Here is a 12,993-nt window from a genome sequence, read left to right as displayed (position 1 = left end):
CTTTCTGGACAACATGAGCTGGAAGCATCAGATCTGGTAATAAGATGCTTTATTTTCTATTGGTATTGTCAGATCCCCCCAATCTGGTTTTACAGAAAGCCTTATCGGAGCATCTACCATCATTTCCTTCTCCAAGGAATGGAATCCGTGTCACCAGATGGGAGGGGGTGTGAAGTTGGAGTGTGAAGTGGTTTATTATGGCTATGGAGGACATCAAGGACACGGGGTTGAGATATGCCAGGAATACCATCTGGATGGGAGGGGGGGTGACATGGTTTCATGGGAAAGGGGACTAACTAAGGGAATGTAGTTTTTAAGTTAGGTTTGAGCGGGAAATCTTTATTTGCAGCTTGCCTTCTGTACCGTTCATTATGCTTCATTAAAACAGTTAAAGGAATCCCAGCCTCCTGACTGTGATTGTGTGAATGCTCGAATGATCAGGTGCTGACATTAAGCTGTGAATCCCATATTTTCAAAAACTCTTCCTGAGCAAGTAATCAGCTGAGAGTTGACGAACCATGCCTAAACACAGAAAATCCCGGGCTAAGCAGCCATCACCTTTACCGTCATCGGAGAGGACAGTGCTGTATGCCAAAGTGGAAGAAGAAAAAGTTGAGACGGAGGAGAGCTCGGGGAGCAGGGACAGCGAGTGCGAGATGGAACCCTGGCTCAACACTACGGAGTTGGAAAGTGCCCTCCGTTCCCTCAATTTCGTGAGAGAGCCTCAGATGCCAAGCGTTATCACAGAAGAACCACAGATGGGTTCTTCCCAGCCCGGTGCCAGAGAGGAAGAGGGAAGAGCCCCTCCACCCGTGGAGGCACAAGTAAGGGTGCAGAGTCTGGGGTCGCATGGGACCATTCCAGACCCCAATGGAACTCCGCAAGAAATGCGGAGCCTGGAGGCGAGGATGTCTGCTATGGAAGTGGTGTTGCAGCAGGTATCGAGAACCCTGGAGACCGTGGCGTACCTCTTGGCAGAAATCTCAACTCAGCTATCCAGAGTGGCATCGCCGGACTCACAAGGAAGATGGCATACCCTAACCCCAACCCAGGATTTCGAATCCCCAGTGAGGCGTCGGCGGAGTGGAGGCCACCCAGAGAGCCAAGGTGACTGGGGGAGAGCTCTGCCCAGCGGGGCGACATCGGCTGAGACCCTGAAGGACATACAAGTTAAGTTCGATGGAGACCCATGACAGCTGGCGTTCTTCTTGACCAACATGTCCATATACATGAAGGAATATGGGACTTGCTTTCCCACTGAGTACAAGAAAGTGACCCAGGTAGGCGCCAGACTCTGGGGACCTGTGGCGGAGTGGTTTGTGCAACTGCACAATGCCATGGCCCTGGAGCTGAACAGCCTGCGTGACTTCATGAGGGCACTGAGAGACCGATTTGAGGATCCACTCGACAAGATGAGGGCAAAGACAGGTATCCAGCAACTTAGGCAAGGGGGAAGGACCGTGGCGGAGTATGCCATGGAGTTCAAAGCTCTTGCCAGAAAAGTTATGGACTGGTTGGAAACCACTAAGATTGATTAATTCAAAGGGGGCTTGCAGCCAGAAATCCTGAGATGCGCACTCTGCCACAGAGACCCCCCCCCACTTTGAAAGAATGGATCTGCCTATCAGGGGAGGTAGAGAATACCCAATACCAATTCTGTTGGCAACTCCAAGTGCAAACGATGGGAAAAAGTACCATAGCCCCAGGTCAATTTCCCTTCACCCAGCAAAAATTCTTCCATGACAAGGAGGACCAGAAAGACCGGCCAGGGAAAGGAGGCAGCTGTTTCAAATGTGGGAAGGACACCCACAGAGCAGCAGAATGCCCACGCAGGGAGTCAGACGCACCAAAAGGAGCAACCAAACCGGCTAAAACCCCACCAACTAGATGCAAGGCAGCCGCTGCAACAGTGCTGGCCCAAAAGGATCCAGAGGTGAAGTCCCTGATTGACTGCAGCGAAGACTCCGAACAGGAGGAACTGGAGCTGGCAGGAAATGAATTTCACCTGTTCTAAATTGCGCCCACAAGCAGGTGGAAACTCCAGGGCGCAACATGCCTACTTCGGAGATAGACAACAAGGAAGACCCTTTGGTGAATGATGATTGCCCCACCTTGCTGGTGAAAATAGAACTAAAAAAGTTAAGAACCCGGCACAAAGCCAATCTGACAGCTATGTTAGACTTGGGGTGCACAAAATGCTTGAGACACCCCGCCCTAATTGACACACTGAGCCTTAAAACCAAAAGACTTTAAAATCCTATTATTTTCACACAGATGGACGGTTCAGTTGCCCACGGGGGACCCATGGAATTCCAGACTGAGACTTTGGCCATGAGGTTGGGGGGGCATAAAGAAACCTTGCAATTTATTGTAGCCCCTATTGCCAACTATTCTATCATCCTGGGACTCCCGTGGCTAAAGAGTAGAAAGCCACAAATTAACTGAGACTCAGGTGCTTTATTGTTTAAAAATGGGGCTAGCAACCTCTTTACTGTACCACAACCTGGGCGGAATGTAGCCGGCACCGTCCGGCAGAACCTGTGGCACAGGTACATCACCATCAACCTGGGCGGAATGTACATCACACCCCTGCGGCAGAACCTGTGGCACAGCCCGACATTCCACCCGAGTATACAGACTTTCTTGATGTGTTCGATGAGAAAGAGTGTGACCAATTGCCTCCTCACAGAAAAACTGACTGTGCCATTGAAATTGACCCAAAGGCTAAACTACCTAAGCCTAAAATGTATGCTATGTCAGAAACTGAGAAACGAGTTCTCAGGGAATTCATTGACAAAAACTTAGAGAGGGGGTTCATTGAGCCTGCCAATTCACCTTTGGCAGCCCCGGTGCTCTTCCGGGTGAAAAAAGATGGCTCTCTGAGACTCTGCACGGATTACCATGGAATAAATGCCATCTCAATAAACAATCAATACCCTCTCCCCTTAATGAAAGACATACTATCACACCTATCAAAGGGAAAAGTATTCACCAAACTTGACCTCAGAGAAGCCTACTTTAGAATTTGAATTCGGGAGGGGGATGAATGGAAAACAGCATTTAACTGCCCTCTAGGTTCCTATCAATACAAAGTCCTCTCATTTGGGTTAGTGGGGGGCCCTGGAGTGTTTATGCAATACATCAATGAGGTCCTCCATGAGCATTTGTACAAAGGGGTCCTGGTTTACTTAGATTACTTTTTAATCTATTCTGACAACTTCAAAGACCACGTTCAGCTTGTCAAGAAAGTCTTGTGCAAACTGAGAGATGCTAAGCTGTATGCCAAGCTCTCTAAATGCGAGTTCCACAAGTCCCAGCTGAACTATTTGGGCGATCGTATTTCTTCCAAGGGGGTCGAAATGGATCCTGCCAAAGTACAAGACATCATGGGGTGGGAACCCCCTCGCACCAGGCATCAACTTCAAAGTTTTCTAGGCTTCGCGAATTTCTATAGAAATTTTATCCCCCAATTTGCTCAAATTGCTTTGCCTCTAACTGACTTGTTGAAAACTAGAGGGAGGGGGGAAACCTGGAAAGTTACCTCCCTGGGGGCTAGACTTGCCTGGACTTCTGATTGTCAAGCAGCTTTTGACCGTTTAAAGCTTCTTTTTACTAGAGAACCCATTCTGGCTCACCCAGACCCAACTCGCCCCTTTATTGTGCAAGCAGATGCTTCTGACTCAGCTACTGGGGCAGTTTTGGTGCAAAAAGATGAAACAGGTTTCCCCCGCCCCTGCACATACCTCTCACGCAAATTTTCAGACTCTGAGCACAACTGGCCCATTTGGGAAAAAGAAGCTTTTGCTGTAAAGACTGCTCTCACATATTGGAGGCATTTGCTAGAGGGTGCTCGTTATCCCTTTGAGGTTTGGACTGATCACAAAAACCTCCAAGCTTTACAAACCCCGGGGAATTGAATGGCAAACAAATTCGTTGGGCTCAATTTTTTAGCCGTTTTAATTTTACCCTAAATTTCCTTCCTGGCAAGAGGAATTTTCTTGCTGATGCACTTTCTTGCCTCCCGCAATATCACACTGCCCAAATTCAAATTGTAGACACAGTTTTCTCTCAGAAGCAGCTTGGAATGGCTTGCGTAACACGCAAACAAGCAGTAGCCAGGAAAGTGAAAGTGCAGGCTGACCTAAAAGAGGAACTGCTTCAGGCGCTCCCTAACAATCCCTGGCTACAATGTAACAAAGCCCAATTAACTGAAATTGACAACGTCTGGTATTTTAACGGCAAAATCTAGGTGCCTGAGTCTCTTCGCCTGACAATTTTGCACCATTCCCATGATATTAAATCTGCAGGTCATTTTGCCTTCACAAAAACTCTCCACTTGGTGAGGCGCCAATTTTGGTGGCCCTCCCTTCATGCTAATGTACAGTCCTACGTCACCTCATGCCACGTCTTGCCCAAGCAAAGAAAAAGGGGGAGAACCGCAAGGACTTTTACAACCTGTAGCCTCCCCCAACGCTCCATGGAAAGAAATCGCCATGGATTTTATTGTGGATTTACCTGAGAGTAAAAACAAGACTGTTATTTGGACTGTAATTGATTTGTTTTCCAAGCAGGCTCATTTTATACCTTGCGCTAAAATCCCAACTGCTCAGCAATTAGCCAAGCTATTTCTCACGCATATCTATAAAATTCACGGATGTCCCATGCGTGTAATTTCTGATAGAGGCATCCAATTTACTTCCAAATTTTGGCACGCATTTTTGAAATTAATTGGTGTCCGGCAATCCCTCAGCTCCGCGAGCCATCCAGAGACAGACGGAGCGACTGAAAGAGCTCAGTCTACTCTAGAGCAATTCTTACGCTGCTACATTAGTTTCCAACAGGACCATTGGGTGGACCTCCTTCCTTTCGCTGAGGTTGCTTATAATAATGCAGTTCACCAAAGCACTGGGTTTACCACTTTTCATATTGTTTATGGCCAGGACTTCGTTCCAATACCTGAACTTCAATTGCAATCCTTGCCTGACTCCTCAGTAGCCAACTGGGCTGCACAGATTGCCACTAATTGGCCGGTCATCCGCCAGGCGTTAGATCACACCCATGAAACTCAGAAAAAGTTTGCTGACCGTCACAGGCACCCAGAGTGGAAATTTAAAGTTGGTGATCTTGTTTATCTCTCTACCAAATTTTTACGCTCCCAAAAACCCTCAAAGAAGCTTGCCCCCAAGTTTGTTGGACCTTTCCCCATCACAAAAATTATTAATCCTGTGACTGTTCAATTGCAATTACCCCCTACCCTCAAAAGGCTTCACCCTGTTTTTCATTGCAGCTTGCTTAAACCTGCACTGGAACGTTGTAAGTGGCACCAGCCTGCAGCAACCCCTCCACCCATCATGATCAATGGCCATCAGCATTTTGAAGTTAAAGATATTCTGGACTATTGTTTTTTTCACAAATCTTTACAGTACTTAATTCAGTGGAAGCATTTTCCAGATTCTGAGTGGGTTAATGCATGTCATGTTAATGCTCCTATTTTAACCAGAAGGTTTCATGCAAAGTATCCTTCTAAGCCCGCTCCTTACTAACCTCATTGCTTAATTTTATGTGATATCTGATTGTTTTTTTTAGTCTTTCTTGGGGGGGCGGTATGTCAGATCCCCCCAAAGGTTTTACAGAAATCCTTATCAGAGCATCTACCATCATTTCCTTCTCCAAGGAATGGAATCCGTGTCGCCAGATGGGAGGGGGTGTGAAGTTGGAGTGTGAAGTGGTTTGTTATGGCTATGGAGAACATCAAGGACACGGGGTTGAGATATGCCAGGAATACCATCTGGATGCGGGGGGTGACATGGTTTCATGGGAAAGGGGACTAACTTAAGGGAATGTAGTTTTTAAGTTAGGTTTGAGCGGGAAATCTTTATTCGCAGCTTGCCTTCTGTACCATTCATTACGCTTCATTAAAACAGTTAAAGGAATCCCAGCCTCCTGACTGTGATTGTGTGAATCCTCGAATGATCAGGTGCTGACAGGTATGGCAAAAGCCCTGAGCATTTCTCATACATTGGTGTCACATGCTTTAGACTGCTTGGGCTTTGCACATGATATCTTTTTAGGTGACACCAGCACCTTTTTATTCTTAGAACCTTGGGTACCTACATCAACTTCGGATTTGTTCTTTAAGCAAAAGACCAGAGGGGGAAGGAGTGACCTGAGGATACCCCCAGAAAGTTCCAAATTCAATCCAAATCATACAGCTTTCTGGAACAAGAGAAATACCCATTTAATTCAATCCAGCATTGTGAGGCTTGTATTTAAAATACAATACCTTCTTCAAAGGAAAATCTCTAGAGTTTCATTCTCTATTATAAATGAAGTTGGTTTCTGCAAAAAAGAGTACAGACCACTGAATTTTATTTTCTTAGTTCTCAAGGAGTATCATACCAGACTGAAGCTTCATCTTTACCATGAAAATCCATTCTCATCCAGATCGTTAATACCGTATAGTAGTTATACAACAGCACAGTCTATACAGTCTACAGACTCTGTCAGAGGCCTTCTGGTCTGTTAATATTTCATATTTAGGGGTGAGATGGGCAGTGAATAAATTTGTAAAATAAATTTTAAAAAAACATATTTCTTAACTTTTACAAGAGGTGAGAAGAGAGGGGTGATACCCAGGAGTCTAAGCATCCTTCCCAAGCAGTCAGAAATGTGAGGAAAAGAGATACCAGTTTCTATTTGCAACAGTGTAGAGAGCTAGTACAGCACAGGGGCAAAATCCAAAATAAAAATCAGAGAATCCAAGGTTCAAATCCAAATTTATTTACAGCACAAGTATAAACATGTCTATTAATATCAGCAGAAGTTGTGTTCAATATCACACACTGCCATAACGTGGCTTTGTCAATATTGCAGCTGAATGGAACCAGTCAATTCTGACTCATTAAACAAACCACGAACATAGCTTCACTATGTTTACTTGCACTACCTTCCAGGTAAACAGGTGTAAGTTTAAAGTCTAAGGCTATAATCTTATGTTCACTTACCTGAGCACAAGACTCACTGAACACAAGGTCTTACTTTCCAATGCTCACAAAACCTGAGCTTTGTGCTTTAAGCGGCTAAACCACATCACTTTCTCGCACGCTCAGCGCCCCTTCCCCCATGCCACAAAAGGACCGGCCTACCGAACAGGATTGTTGTAAAGGATGCGCAACGTGATCGTTCCAGCCTTTTGAAAGCCCGCAGCTCCCGAGCATTACTGATGAGATTACCCAGAATCTCTTATCCGCAATACAACAGGGCGAGTAGAGCATCCAAGAATCCGGGTAGAAACAGTATCAATAACCCGGCAAACCGTGTATTTTACGCACCTCAGCTGGCCGGAGCTCTGGGGAAGTGAGTCACTCTAGCAGCGCAGCCATGCAGGCGGGGCTAAAGAGCTGGACGAGGGAGCGCGAGAGAAGCTCGGGCGAGGCAATCCAGACGAAGACCCACGCTTACCTCTTCGGCCTTGCTGGAAGAAGGCAAAAGAAAACCTCCACCATTTTTTCACTCACGCTCTCGCTCCCTCGCTTCTCTCAACGCAGAGCGAAGCCAATGGCCAGGCCCTATCCAATGGCACCAGAAGCAGAGCCCATGTGATTGCTGGCGACGCCTTTCCTCCCCGCCTCGCGGTTCAGGTACGGTGCAGCCAAACCGAGCGGGGGCCCGAAAGGAAAGTCAGACGCGCGCCCCCGGCTCTGCGCTGCTCGTGCCCGGATGCTTTATCTTTTTCTTTTCACAGATTGGCCGGGCGCCTGCCGCCGCTGGCGGGAATGCCCTTCTTCGCTGGCTTGGGCACAGGTGAATGTGGAAGAGTAGTGCAGAGATGCACCCAGCAGGAGGAGGTCTCGGGTACTCGCCAGCCTGCGATCCGGCTGTGACCTTGATCCGTTTTGTACAGGTCCAGACCAGGCCCTGCGGAGGCTGGGTGTCATAACCCAGCTTTGATTTCCTTTGTACCTTTTCTCCGTGCGTCGAGGGAGGGAGCATTCCTTCCTCTGTTTTCCCCCGGTAGCCAACCTGTGAGCAAGGATAAGCTGAAAATGACGGTCCCAAAATCACCCCAAATCACCCAGTATACTAACATGGCTAAGAAGAGACTTGAACCTAGGCCTGCCTTTAATGTGCAGTTCCCATTAGTAGCTGATACTAGGTAGCAGAACTTGGTTCCTGCAGAGTGACATAATTTTGGATTTATTTTTTTTTGCCCTGTTTGCCAGAATAGTTGGATTATCCTTGGACTGTATGCATCTTGATTTGGGGAAGGGGCAGAGTGGGACTTGATATTCTCCCTTGAGGCTTGGGCTGGTGTAGGGCCAGATCCTCACTGAACTGGGGCCATCTTCCTTAGAGAAACCTAACTTTTTCTAAAACATGGTTTGTTTCACCATGGTTTATAGAATAAACCACAACTGGGAGGATTCTCACAGTAGATTAAACCATGGTTTAGAATCACCCAGGGCTCTGTGCCAAAATCAAATAATTTTGATAAGTACTGAGCAGGCTGAAACAAACAGGCCTAAGTTTTTGATGTTCTTAAATCTTGACAAATACAATGTAGCAGATGTTTCTGTTCACTATAGAGCAGAAACAATTCTGAGGGAATTTGGCACCATTATTTGTAGGCTGAGTTCACACAACAGATCAAGGTAAAATGCATTTTGATCGCTTGCAGAATAAAATGTGATTTCACAACACCTGTTTTTTTAAACAATATTTAACTAAACTTGTTAAGCTGCAACCCACATACATTGAACCAGCAATCACAGTTCATGTGAGTGTGTTTGTAAACCTAGCCTACGTTAGGTGCTATAAGGCATTCAGGACAGTTTAAATGTCAGCTTCCTACCTTCCAGGAGTGCTATTACTGCCAACTAAGTCTGAGGGAGGTTTCTGGCTATGTTTACCAGATCCATTGAACCACAAAGGAACCCAGCATGTTATGTGAACCTAGCCTGTGTGATGGCTCAGTGGATCATGTGAATACCGAAAACAAGACTGAGTAAATCATCAATAAGTTAAATATAAATAAGCATAGCATGCAAGCATAGCAATATAATAAGGACTCTGGCAGTGGATGCTTTGCTCATCATGGCATCAGATTGAAATCTGAAATAAGTAATATTATTACTTATAAATAATTTCTCCTCAAGAAAAATTATAGTAATTATTTTTTAAATATCCTGAAAATTCTGGATGCAGGCAAATGGCCCAAAATCATTGAATTTAAGAATTGCAGTTTGACTAAAAGTTTTTAAGGATTAATGTAGAATAATTATATGATAATTTGAGCCTCACTTCGCTCATTTTAATGTGGCTTCATTATATTTGTATGTAGGCAGCATATTGTAAATACCAATTACAGTACCAATTATTAGATAACAACAGTTGAAGGTAACTATTGTTTTCTTGCTCTGCTTGTGAATTTTTAGCTACATCTGGCTGGCCTATATAAATATGTTCAGATGTAGAGATGTGAAGATTCTATCAACCCAAGAACCAACTTTTCTGGAGAACTCTGGAATGTTCTGTTTCCCACCGGACTACGTCATTCCAAGAGGTAATTCAGCAGTTTTCCAGAGATAAACTGAAACAGTTTAAGGGGTTCCAAAGGTTGCTTGGCCCCCAGTAGGCTTGTTTCATTCAGATTGTTATGTCCAGAAAATCTTGAACTGTTTCTGGTTTAGAAACTGCCAAACAACTCCCCTATCCCAGAACAGAATGGTCTGGAGTACCTTTGACATCATCCATACGTTGATTTCACTAAATTAGCCTTTAAATGACCTCCTGGCCTTACGTGTGTATATTTGTGAGGTTTTGTGCACATAAAGAGAGAAGACATTGAAAAACACCCCTTAACTCTGTAACTTAAATAGAATATTTATTATTTGTAATACAACTTTTATGTTACATGTAAGCAATATGTGCAGGTAAGCTATATTACTTATCCTCTTCACATCAGTATGCAACCTGTTCTTCCACTCTTCTATACCCATGCACTGTATGTGCTTAATATAGTCAGGTTGCTCTTCTTTTTCTTTCTTTTTTTATAATGAGTTTAAAGAAATGCCAGACTCCACTTCCATGATTCAGATTTTAGATCTCTGCTGACACAAAAGATGTTGCCATTTTGTTTGAATGCTGAATAAGGAATATATAGAACAGCAAATTGATATTTTACAGACCTCCTTGACATAAAGATGACAGGAGTGCTTCTAAAATCTCAGATACCATTGGAATGGAATGGGGAGAATCATGTTCAAGTCTACCCTCAGCTGTGGAAACTCACTGGTGACTTTCCATCAGTCATCTTCTCTCAGCCCAACCTACCTCACAAGACCGTTGTGGGAATCAAATGAAGGGAGATCGCCACATAAGCTGCCTTGAGCTGCTGGAGGAAAGGCAGAACAAACATCTTCTAAATAATGGATAAGCAAATGCCATTAAAAATACTAAATGTCTTCTAAACATCAGTGATAAATGTTAACTAATAGTCATGGGTATGAGATAGAAAAGGTTCAAAGTTCCAAATTAACTCAGCACAAAGCATTAATAGGTAAACAGAAACTTAAATTACAAAAGCTCAAAGATTAATTGGCAGCTCAAGCATAAAGAATGTCTTTAATTCTGTTAACTCTTTAGCAAAACTATACATAAGGACAAAATAAAAAAACAAAATTGTTTTTAGTTTTGTTTGGATTTTTTAAATAAATAAGACCAAAAAGAGAGAGTGATATATAAACTACTGTATAACTTGCTTAGATAATTTTGTATTGCCTGATGAATTTATGAAGTCACTCCTGTATTTCCATTCTAATTTGGATCCCCAGATCTCAGCTATGGAGAATTGTTCTACCATAGTAGAGTACCAAGTGCAGTGCAGGAGACAGCAAGTGGCTTGGTGGGGGCCTTTGGAATGCTAACATAGAAGGTTAGATCTTAGATCGCAATGAATCTTAGGAACCAGGCATACACACAGAGTTACCCTCTGAATTTCCAGAACAAAAATACCGAATTAGCTCAATTAACTCGTGAACTTGGAGCACCCATTTAATGCTATGGGATCATTTTGTTCCTGTCAATTTTCCCAAATTCAGGCAGCGAAGTAACTTTTAGGGAGTATGAAAACTGAAAGATAAACTTGCTTAGCCCCACAATAATTCTTCTCCAGAGCAGTTTAAAAACCAAGTAGAATTCTGAGCTATCTTGAGGACTAGTGTAATGGGCCATCAGAGCTTGCTCCTGTCCCTGCCTGGAAAAAAATGAAGCTAAAAGGGAAGTGGAGTATGTTTATGTCATGGGGAAGACTTGACAGACTTATTTTCCAAGCCGTACATGACTTGGGCAATGCACCTAAGACATTTCTGAAATATTTTGAGTGGGGAGTGGGAGACAAAGCTTAAACATCATGACTATTATATGTCCCACTGAGGCTCTGGGTAAGTTTTGGCAGGCTGTTTTTTTCTGCTTGAATCTGATCCTCTTTCGGGGAAGCCCAGCATATAGAGCTATGCAAAATCCAGACCACCACTAGATTGCATCAGAGAGTTGGGGTTTTCTCTATCACCAAGTTGCCATCTAATGGTAATTCAAAATAATGGTTGCCTTACCAGTGCAGAGAACTTTTCAATAATTCAATCTGAATGTAACTACAGTGTGTAGAATGTTAACTACAGTAACCAAGACAAGATCTGCGATTTCCTTTGACTTGCTTCTGCCTTTATTTTTGGATCCTCAAACGTTTGGTGCTGAATATTTTAAAAAATTCACTATTCAACCAATTAGGATTAAAAGTAATATTTTAAAATCAACCAGTCAAATTGCTGTTCAATGACTTTAGCGGGCTTGACTTTTCTTCTTCTCAAAGAGCTCCCTCTGCTGTCCAGTGTCCTTGTATAAAAGCAACAGCCACAAGAATTGACGCATCAATCCCAATGAAGAAAAAGATTGCTCCAGTGCTGCTGCTTAATAAAATCATGATCACTGGTCTGACTTTAAAACTTTGAGTGATATGAAACATTACAGTATACAATTGACTTCCTGTAATTCAGTGGAAGCTGAATTACACACACTTGCATCCCCAAATCTGTGGAAGGCCCCTTAATTCCTACAGCACAAGTAGAGAAAGAAAGAAATTATGCTGGCAGGTATAGGACTGCAGACTTTTTAGAGTGGGTAGGCACTTTTGGAATTACATACCCAATTTGGTCTCATTTAGCTGGATATAATTAATCCCTGAATAGAGCAGAAAATCAACCATTGAATCTAATCTGAATACCATATGGAATACAGATGCTGGTTTTTTAGGTAACAGTGAAGGGTCAGCCGAGAAAGAAAAAGTGATTCGTTAGGAGTTTGGGATTTAGACATTTGATAACATTTTCTAATGTTTTAATAAAAATACTAATTAACATTTATCAGTTTAGATGACGACAAAGATTGTGCCCTTAGACCCCCAAAATAAAAAAGAAGTGAGAGTCTCCTAGCCACCTTTGTACAAATGGGTAAACTTTGGAAACTACTGGTCTTTTTTTAATTGGGTTACCACCCCTCATTTGCTGCCAGTCCCCATGTGCCACTACTACACGTGGGGGAACCAATTGTTGCAGGGTGGGGGGAGCTGCTAATTTACTCATGTGTAAACAGAACCACTATCTCGTCCACTTGGGGAATTATTTGAAAGAATTGGTCATGGAAAACAAAGATTAGGCATGATGAGAAGCAGTCTCTGCAGGGGAGTAACTGATGAAATATGTGTGTCATCATGCAAATGCTACAACTCACATAAATGTGTCAAACAGTAGGATCCAAGAACATAATTACAGCATTTCTGTAGTGATGTCACTGTGCATGTGTAATTTTGCTGCCATTGTGGTTTGCTGCAGACATCACTGATCTGAAGCAATGGTTTAATGGAATTGTTTCTTGAGTGGACAGGATAGCAATTCTCAATAACGGATGTATACAATAGAAGAGTTTCCCTTTCCCCAG

General features: G+C 43.5%; 1 protein-coding gene across 1 annotated transcript in view; it reads right to left on the bottom strand.

Annotated features, from left to right (window-relative positions):
• LRRC8D (leucine rich repeat containing 8 VRAC subunit D) overlaps positions 1–7,457 on the bottom strand; it is a 72,573-nt gene extending 65,116 nt beyond the window's left edge. The window contains exon 1 of the mRNA XM_063298236.1: positions 7,332–7,457. The gene's annotated coding sequence lies outside the window, so the exon portion shown is untranslated. The remainder of the gene's footprint in view (positions 1–7,331) is intronic.
• Positions 7,458–12,993: the final 5,536 nt, after the last annotated feature.

The sequence above is a fragment of the Candoia aspera genome, chromosome 3 (assembly GCF_035149785.1).
Source record: "Candoia aspera isolate rCanAsp1 chromosome 3, rCanAsp1.hap2, whole genome shotgun sequence".
NCBI classification, from domain to species: domain Eukaryota; kingdom Metazoa; phylum Chordata; class Lepidosauria; order Squamata; family Boidae; genus Candoia; species Candoia aspera.
Note: the sequence above shows the minus strand (reverse complement) of the source record. Positions and strands in the feature narration are given on the sequence as shown.